The 8,024-nt window shown below is 42.8% G+C and overlaps 1 protein-coding gene across 1 annotated transcript in view; it reads left to right on the top strand.

Moving 5' to 3' along the window:
- Positions 1 to 1,879: 1,879 nt before the first annotated feature.
- RAB27B (RAB27B, member RAS oncogene family) overlaps positions 1,880 to 8,024 on the top strand; it is a 53,481-nt gene continuing 47,336 nt past the window's right edge. The window contains exon 1 of the mRNA XM_034995841.1: positions 1,880 to 2,742. The gene's annotated coding sequence lies outside the window, so the exon portion shown is untranslated. The remainder of the gene's footprint in view (positions 2,743 to 8,024) is intronic.

The raw sequence follows: 8,024 nt of genomic DNA, 5'->3' as shown, positions 1-8,024 counted from the left end.
GTGTAAACTCTTCTCTTCCAAGTCAGTTACAAGCCTCCATCTGATTTACATTCTTCCAACCATCTCTTGCTGTTTATTTTATCTTTTGAGGTCTCTTCTCCTTTCTATTTGTCTCTATTATTTAATAACATTTAAAAATCCACTTATTCTCATGTTAGAGGAATTTGGGGAAGGGGAGGATGAAACACATGTGATCAATTTGTCATTTTTAATAGAAGGCTCCCATGTATGTACATGTATCTGTTTACTTCAGTTCCTTATTTATTGATTGATAAACCCATTGACAAATTGTGTCTATTTAATTTTTGTCACAGAAACTCCAGGTACAGGAAGGCATTTATTTTTGATTATGACTCATGATGCTGCCCCCGTTTTCACTGGTTTTGCAGCGTCTTTTATTCTGCTCTACCTCTAGTCAACGTGGCCTTCATGAGGTGGCCCAGAATCGCTTCTCTCCTGTTCTCCCACCATTCTCCTTGGAATCCCTCTTCCCACAGGGAAGGAAAAGTTCCACCACTTTCAAGTAGCTGAATAGCATTACTGTGTAACGTTAGTGACTCTGAGCCTCAGAACCCAAAGATGGGACTTACATGGCAGGTGACACCGGAAGGGCCGTCCCAGCAGAAGTGGGCCCTATGAGGCAGTTGGCCGCTTATCTGGGGAAGGGTGATGAGGAGAGCAGATGAGAAATGTCTGTGTTAGACTTTCTCACGGCAGGGACTTTTTCTAGAAAAAGGTGGCAGCACAGTGTAGTGACCACCCTGAGCCCTGCCTCTGGGATCAGCAAACCTGAGTTCTCCCTTTATGATCTTCATGATTCTGGGCACCTTGTTGGGACTTTCTCAGTCTCCATTTCTTCTTTCTTAAAGTGGGGACAGTAAAAATAATAGATTCCTTGCCTGTTTCAAAGCAGTGTGGTGAACATCAAATGAGATGCTGGCTTGAATAATAGCTATTTGGATTAATGTAAGTGAACACATAAAGTAGGTGAAGAATATGGATTATCACTGATTAGCACAGAAAATAATTTTTAAAAAAAATTTTTGAGACTCTTTAAATTAATTTGCTGCATACAATAGAATAAATTCAGAGTTATGTTCTTTCTTTTATCTCTCTCTAGACCCACGGACATATGCTTGTTATATACCCAGATATTGTTGAGGGATGCAAAACAGATTTGCATAAATATAGATTTATAAATATCGATTCCCAGTATGTATAGATTCCCATAAATATAGATTCCCAGTATATATATTTTGAAAATCTACAACCCAAACCTCCTATACTTTCTCCTGGTAGTTCAGAATAATTTTTATTAATTGGACCTTACTTTAGGATAATGAAGTAGATAAGAGTTACTAAAATAACATGTATAGACAACACATACGTATATAGAATTCACTGTGCCCGGGCACTATTCTATGCACTTTGCTGATGTGAACTCATTTGCTTGCAATAACCCTATGAAGGCATTTTATCATCCCCATTTTCAAGACAAGAACATTGAGGCAGAGGAAACAGAACTTCCATATTTTCTAATAGAATAGAGTCTTGTGGGACCAAATACTTTCGCCCATTGCCCTCTTCTTCTCTATTTTGGTACTGTGAGTTCACATTGGGTTTTGGTTTGGGGCTCTTCCTTCACCTCCTCCACCCACAGCACTTCTCAGGGAGATGCTCCCTAGCTGGAAACGGCAGTGCCTCCCAGATGGTCCCGAAAGCCCCCTGTCGGAACTGGGTCAAACAATTAAAATTTAAATAGCATCTCATTGTTTCCCAACAATGGTTTAGAACATTTAAATTTTCTTCACGGAGGAATAATTCAAGTGTTATTATATGTATGCAACCTTGGATTCTCCCCTTTACTGTCAGTCCATAAACTAGGGATGCCAGATTCAGTCTAAACTGTGACCTCAAGAGAGCCAGCCAGGATCTTTCTTGTGGACAAAAGGAGCCAACGTGTCTAGAACAACGTGCCACATAGTAGGTACTTCATAATTATTTATTCAGTGAATGTGGACGCTCTTGATTTCCTTTGATCTCATAGACATGACCTCTCTTTACTATCCTACCGGTCTCGAGTGACGGTAGGAGGCAAACAATTAGGATGGTGTATACTGATTAATGTATTCGCATTAACAGGTCCCAACTTTTAAAGCACTAATTTCGTTAGGTCCCCTCTTATTTCCCGGGGCACTTCTCTGTTCTGCACTGGCAGTTCCTTGCTCTCCCCGTTGTTAATGAGACATCCCCTGGGAGGAGAGAATGCCTTGGAAGAAGTTCGCACAGTGCCCTGGGCTCTTTGAATAAGCGGTATCAAAGAAGACATGGGAGAATAGAGGAATAAAAATGAGCTCGCTGCTCGGGCTTGCAGTGTGGAGAATACAGCCAGGAGCCCAGCGCCCTTGAGTCACCAGCAAGATTTGCCCGAGGTGGGCTCGGCACGTCGCCTTAGGACGGGGAGACACGCCTTCTCGCACAAACCTTCCAGATCGCGGCGGCTCGGCCAACTCAGGGGTGGTGCTACACGTCCTGCCATTGGCAGTTCCGACGGGCAGGGGCTGGGGGCCGATCCCGGGCCGCAGGTTGGAAAATAAGGAGCTGTCCCCCCGAGTGTCGCCTGTAGAGCAGGTCGCGTGTGGTCGCTGGCGTGGGAGCCCCGGAGTTCAAGGGCTCGGGAGAGAGGAAGGAGACCTCTGAAACCTGACACCCAGCTTCTGGCAGAGGAAACTTCGCAGGCTGGTGAGTTGGGGAAGCCGGGCTGTTACTGCTGGAAGGCGTTCCCACCCACTCCGGGGGTTCTCAGCGGCCCGCCCGCCAGAAGGAAGAGAGACGTGGATGGGGAGCGCGGGCCGGGAGAAGGGCGAGCCGAGCGGAGCGTGTGCCCGGCGCGAGCAGGATCCGCGCGGATCCGCGGCCGCCCCGGGAGCCGCGGGGAACCCGAGCCGGCCGTGTCTGGTCGGCTATTTCCGCAGCAAACAGCTGGTTAGGATTAAACAACCACCACCCCCTCCCGCCCCAAACCGGTCACAGCAATGCCAGTTTCCTGCCATCTGGATGCCCAGACAGCCAAAATGATTAATAATAATAATAATAATAATAATAATTGTTTAGAGAAGGGGAAGTATTTTAGGGAGCCTAGCCAGCTAAGTGATAGACATTTCTTTGCACTTCCTCAGGTGTGGTAGCAGCAGAGAAATCAAAAGTAATTTCTGTCTTCCAGGGTTTTTTTTCGCTCAGTTGTTTCCACATTCTGATCCACGCATGGCAGCTATTAGGGTGTATGCATGTGTGCTTGTTCAAGTGGCCACAGTGCCTTAGCTTCCAAGAGTTTCCCACCCGATGCAACATAATTTAATTATTTGAAAAATGCTGAGGCAGGTGACTAGCGAAAGCTGGAGGCTGTATTACTAGGGAAAAGCCATGTTTGGTAAAAGTCACCACCCCTGTAACATGTTTACTGGCTTTTTATTTCAAGATTTAAAATTAAGGGTATAAGGTTCCAGCTGATTAATTGATACATTATTAAATTAAGCCCAACTTAATAAATGTGGTTCCAGGGTTACTAGCAACTATGTTATCATTTAACATAACAGGAGCTATGAATTTTTATTTGGTTCTATTTTTTAAAATGTGTACTATTCTTTTTTTTTTTTTTTAAGATTTTTATTTATTTATTTGACAGATAGAGAGAGAGAGAGAGACAGAGCAGCAGAGGGAGAGGGAGAAGCAGACTCTCCACTGAGCAGGGAGCCCGATGCGGGGCTCGATCCCAGGACTCCGGGATCATGACCTGAGCCGAAGGCAGCCGCTTAACAACTGAGCCACCCAGGCGCCCCCAAAATGTGTACTATTCTTAATATTTAGTTACAGTCACGCATATTCAGTGATATTATAAATGAATATATAATATTTATATGCATGATTGTATAGTTCTAAATTTGAGAAGTTAATAGAAAAGATGGACTTTGGCCTTATAGCCTTAGGCATTTAAGTTTGTTGAATTTTCAAGTTACTTTAAAGTCCACATTGTAGTATTGAGAGCCATACTTGCCTTGTGGCATTCCCCCTAGAGTTATTTTTCAGGGGCGCCTGGGTGGCTCAGTTGGTTAAGCGACTGCCTTCGGCTCAGGTCATGATCCTGGAGTCCCGGGATCGAGTCCCACGTCGGGCTCCCTGCTCAGCGGGGGGTCTGCTTCTCCCTTTGACCCTCCTCCCTTTCATGCTCTCTGTCTCTCATTCTCTCTCTCTCAAATAAATAAATAAAATCTTTAAAAAAAAGAGAGTTATTTTTCATAGTTTCCTAGCATGATCCTCTACCCATATGGGATCAGCCCTTCTTGAAGGCAAGAGGGAATTTTTATGGATGACCAAAAAAGGGTCATCTTGACAGATAGTTTCCTATTAATGAGGCTTTTCTGCTTAAGGATTATGGGCCTCTCATAAAATGTTACAATCGTTGCTTTCGAAAGGAAAACAAAACATTTCAGATGAAACTGGATGAGCCTGTTCTCATAGTTGCCAAGAAAGAATAAAGGGAATCTGTCAAATGTAAGCAGATGACAACTCTCACAGGCCATTTCTGGAATAGGGATATTTGACCTGATAGCGAAGGTAGCCCCAATACATGGGTCTTCCCAGCTCCTTGGCACACCAGCTTATTCTAACATTACTTACTGGTTTCTGAGTTGCTTTTCATTTAGTTAACTGTTTTATTTATTTATTTATTTTTTCTGGAAAAGTGGAAGTCAGCCAAAACCCCAGGTGGTTCAGAACAGAAATCTGCTCTTTTCCCACCCTCACTCTGAGAAGTTTCAGGTTAGGTTTTTGGTCTTTTAGATCAGTAGAGCATGAAACATAGACCAACTATTCACATAAAGCTCAGCTCACAATTAATCTAGTTTCTCAAGCTGATTCATCAAGGTAGCTTAACCAATAGTTGAGCTCTTAAGCAAGTAATTGTAATGTCGAGATGCAGGAAAACAATTACAGTAAAAATAGATAGGACAAACCAGGTGTTTCCCATGAAGAGTATGTCACTTTCTAGAGTTGCTGTCTAAAGGAGAATGATTTTTTTACTCATTATTAGGTGTACCTAGAGCTAAAGTTTATGATATAATAGTAGGATGTAGCAACATCACTAAGCATAATAAAAGCCTATTGTAAACCCCATACATGGAGTTGAGAGTATTACTTAATTAGTTTCACATAGTCATTATTCATGTTCTAAAAATATTAACCTTCTCTCATAGGTCCTCCTTGAATGAAGAAAACTTGTCTAGATTACCGATAATGAGACTAAAACTCTGTTTAACACATAATCAAAAATATCTTTAATAAGTTGTCTTTTTAAGTAAACAACTGCTCCTTGTATTAAGAAAAATAATTTAAGTTTCTTGTTTATTTATACAACAAATATTTATTAGTGCCAAGCACTATTCTGGGCTCTGTGGACAGAACTGGGCAAAACAGACAACAGACTAACATCCCTGGCCCCATAGAGCTTGCCTTTTACTGGGGAGATAGAGAATAAACAAGACACATGCAAGCTGAATCTATACTATATATAAGTATATATGTAAGTATATACTATACTTCTACAAGAATGCAGAATGTGTCAGTGGCATGGCCCCACGGGTGTTGAAATTTTAGATCAGGTGCCCAGGGAAAGACTTACTGTGAAGATGATCTTTGAATATTGGTCTGAAGGAAGTCAGAGAGTGAGCCACGTGGTTGTGAGGGGGAAGAGTTTTCCAGACAGAAAGGGTAACAAGCAGGGGTTTGCCTGGCATCTTCCAGGAAGCAAAGCAGCCTGCAACACCTGGAGGGGGGGCTGGGGTAACAAGAAATGGGAGGGGCGATAATGGGGCCACATCACAGAGGGCTTTGAAAGTCCCGAAAAACATGTTGACTTTTGATTTTTATTCTGAATGAAGTGAGAAGACACTATGATTTAGATGTTGTCTATTGAAAATTCATTCAAGAGACTAGGCATACTCTGAGCCTTGGTATTCTTCTAAGCTAGTGGATAATAGAGGTTAATATCATGGAAATTACATTCTAGCTTAGAAAGATAGACACCTAAGTCAATATACAAATTAGTAATTATACAAGTTTCAGTGCTATTTAGAAAAATGTAATATGAAATAATGAGAGTGACCTGGGAGGGGAAGGAGCATGCTGTTTGATTCAAAGGAATAGCCTCGGAGAAGGCCCTCTTTCTAAAAGATCACCCTGGCTTTCTTGAAGAGAATGTAGCACAGGGTGAGCGGGGAAGAGAGACCAGGTAGGGGCTATGCCAGCAGATGGCAGTGGCATAAATCGAGGTTGGAACAGTGGTCCTAGAGAGAGAGAAAGAGACTCAGGACCTATTCGAAGACAGAGCTGACAGGACTTGCTGACAAATCAGATAAGGGGTGTGCTGAAGAAAAGCAAGAATCAAAATGATCACCAGGTTTTGTATGGACATACAACACAGATGGTGAGGCTATTTCCTAAGGTGGATAAAGCTAAGAGAAAAAACAAAGTTGGAAGGGAAATGCAGAATTCATTTTCAGTCTTTTGAGGTATGTTTAGGTATCCACTGGAGATTTTTGGATATAGAAATTGGAGCACTTGGAAGAAGTCATAGCTGCACATAGAAATTTGGGAATAAAGAGTCTATGGATGCTATTTAGACCCCTGGTCTTGAGGCTATCACTGAAGGACCATGCTCTGGCTTATTCTAACATCGAGGGATCTTGCAGAGGAGCCAGTAAAAAACTCCCCTTTCCCCCCAGAAAGAGTGTCATCATGGAACCCAAGCCAGGAAGTGTTTCCAAAAAAAGGGAATGGTCACTTGGGTCAGATGTTGCAAAGATGCAGAGTGAAATGAGGACCAGGAAGTGATAATTGCCTGTGGCATCTTGGAATCACGGGCAACTTTGACAGAAGACAGAGTTCTTAAAAGAAGGAATTCAGATAAACTAATTTTAACAAATGCTGGAAAGAACATTTTGCAAAATCCCCAAAGAGAGACCACTAGAGAAATTCATGAGGCTACATAGAGGCTCTAGTAAAATCCATTTTAAAAAAACTGGCTTGTAGAACAGATGAACAAAGGGACACATAATTAGAAATACTTACAAAGGTGTTGTGAGCTGTCAAGATAGTATGAAGAAGAGTAAAACCCAGAGTGGGCTGAAGCCTGGAAAGAATGCTGAGGAGAGCCATTCTTCTAGCATTGTTTAAAGCAAAGCAGTGAATAAGGAAGTTGATGGATGTGAGTGAAAGTAGAATTACTCAGTTTCTATTGTGCTTCCCTGTTCTTTCTACAAAAAAGAAAATAGTGTTCCAAAATGGGAAGGAATTGATAACACTAAAAGAAAATTAAAGTCAAAGGAAGTTGAGAAGTTATTGTGACCGCAAGTAACTTCTTTAAATGGGAAAGAATAATGCTGGGATTGGTCAAGAAGACCTGTCTGAGGAAACTTATGTTTCAGTTGAGACTGAAAGATGTCTGGGTGCCAGGTGGGTGGGGAGTTAGGACAGAACAATCCAGACAGAGCCAAGGCCCCTGCCGAGATCTCCACCTGGGACAGAGCTTGGTGCATTCAGTGAGCTGACAGGGGGTTTAAGTGGAAGGTAGGGGGTGGAGAGAGGGCATCAAGTGAGGCTGGAAAGACCACTCAGGAAGTCATTGCAGGACCTGGGTAAAACCAAAGAAGACCAAGGAATGCACCACTCCAAGAATTCTTTGTTGTGGAGATGGCCTGTGCTGGGAGGTGGCACCAAAGGACCTGTGACATTCTAGAGAAATGTGAGGGCGAGATGAAAAGTGTAGAGTAAGGACCTGTGTGTGCTGTCGTCTGATGGAGAAAGCTGCATCGAGCCCCGGACTTGGTCTCCTCTGCAGACCTGGAGAAGGCCTGGTGTGCATCTGTTTCCGGTACAAACTGGGAGGAAGTCTTTGAATTCTGTGCTGTGGTTTTCTCTGTAAAACGACTGTGTGATAATAACTGCGTTATTGCGAAGATGGATTTCCC

This window comes from Mirounga leonina, unplaced genomic scaffold, assembly GCF_011800145.1.
Source record: "Mirounga leonina isolate KUSES-001 unplaced genomic scaffold, KU_Mleo_1.0 Mir_93, whole genome shotgun sequence".
Taxonomy (NCBI): Eukaryota; Metazoa; Chordata; class Mammalia; order Carnivora; family Phocidae; genus Mirounga; species Mirounga leonina.
The sequence above is the reverse complement of the archived record's forward strand: the minus strand, read 5'-3'. Positions and strand labels throughout refer to the sequence as shown.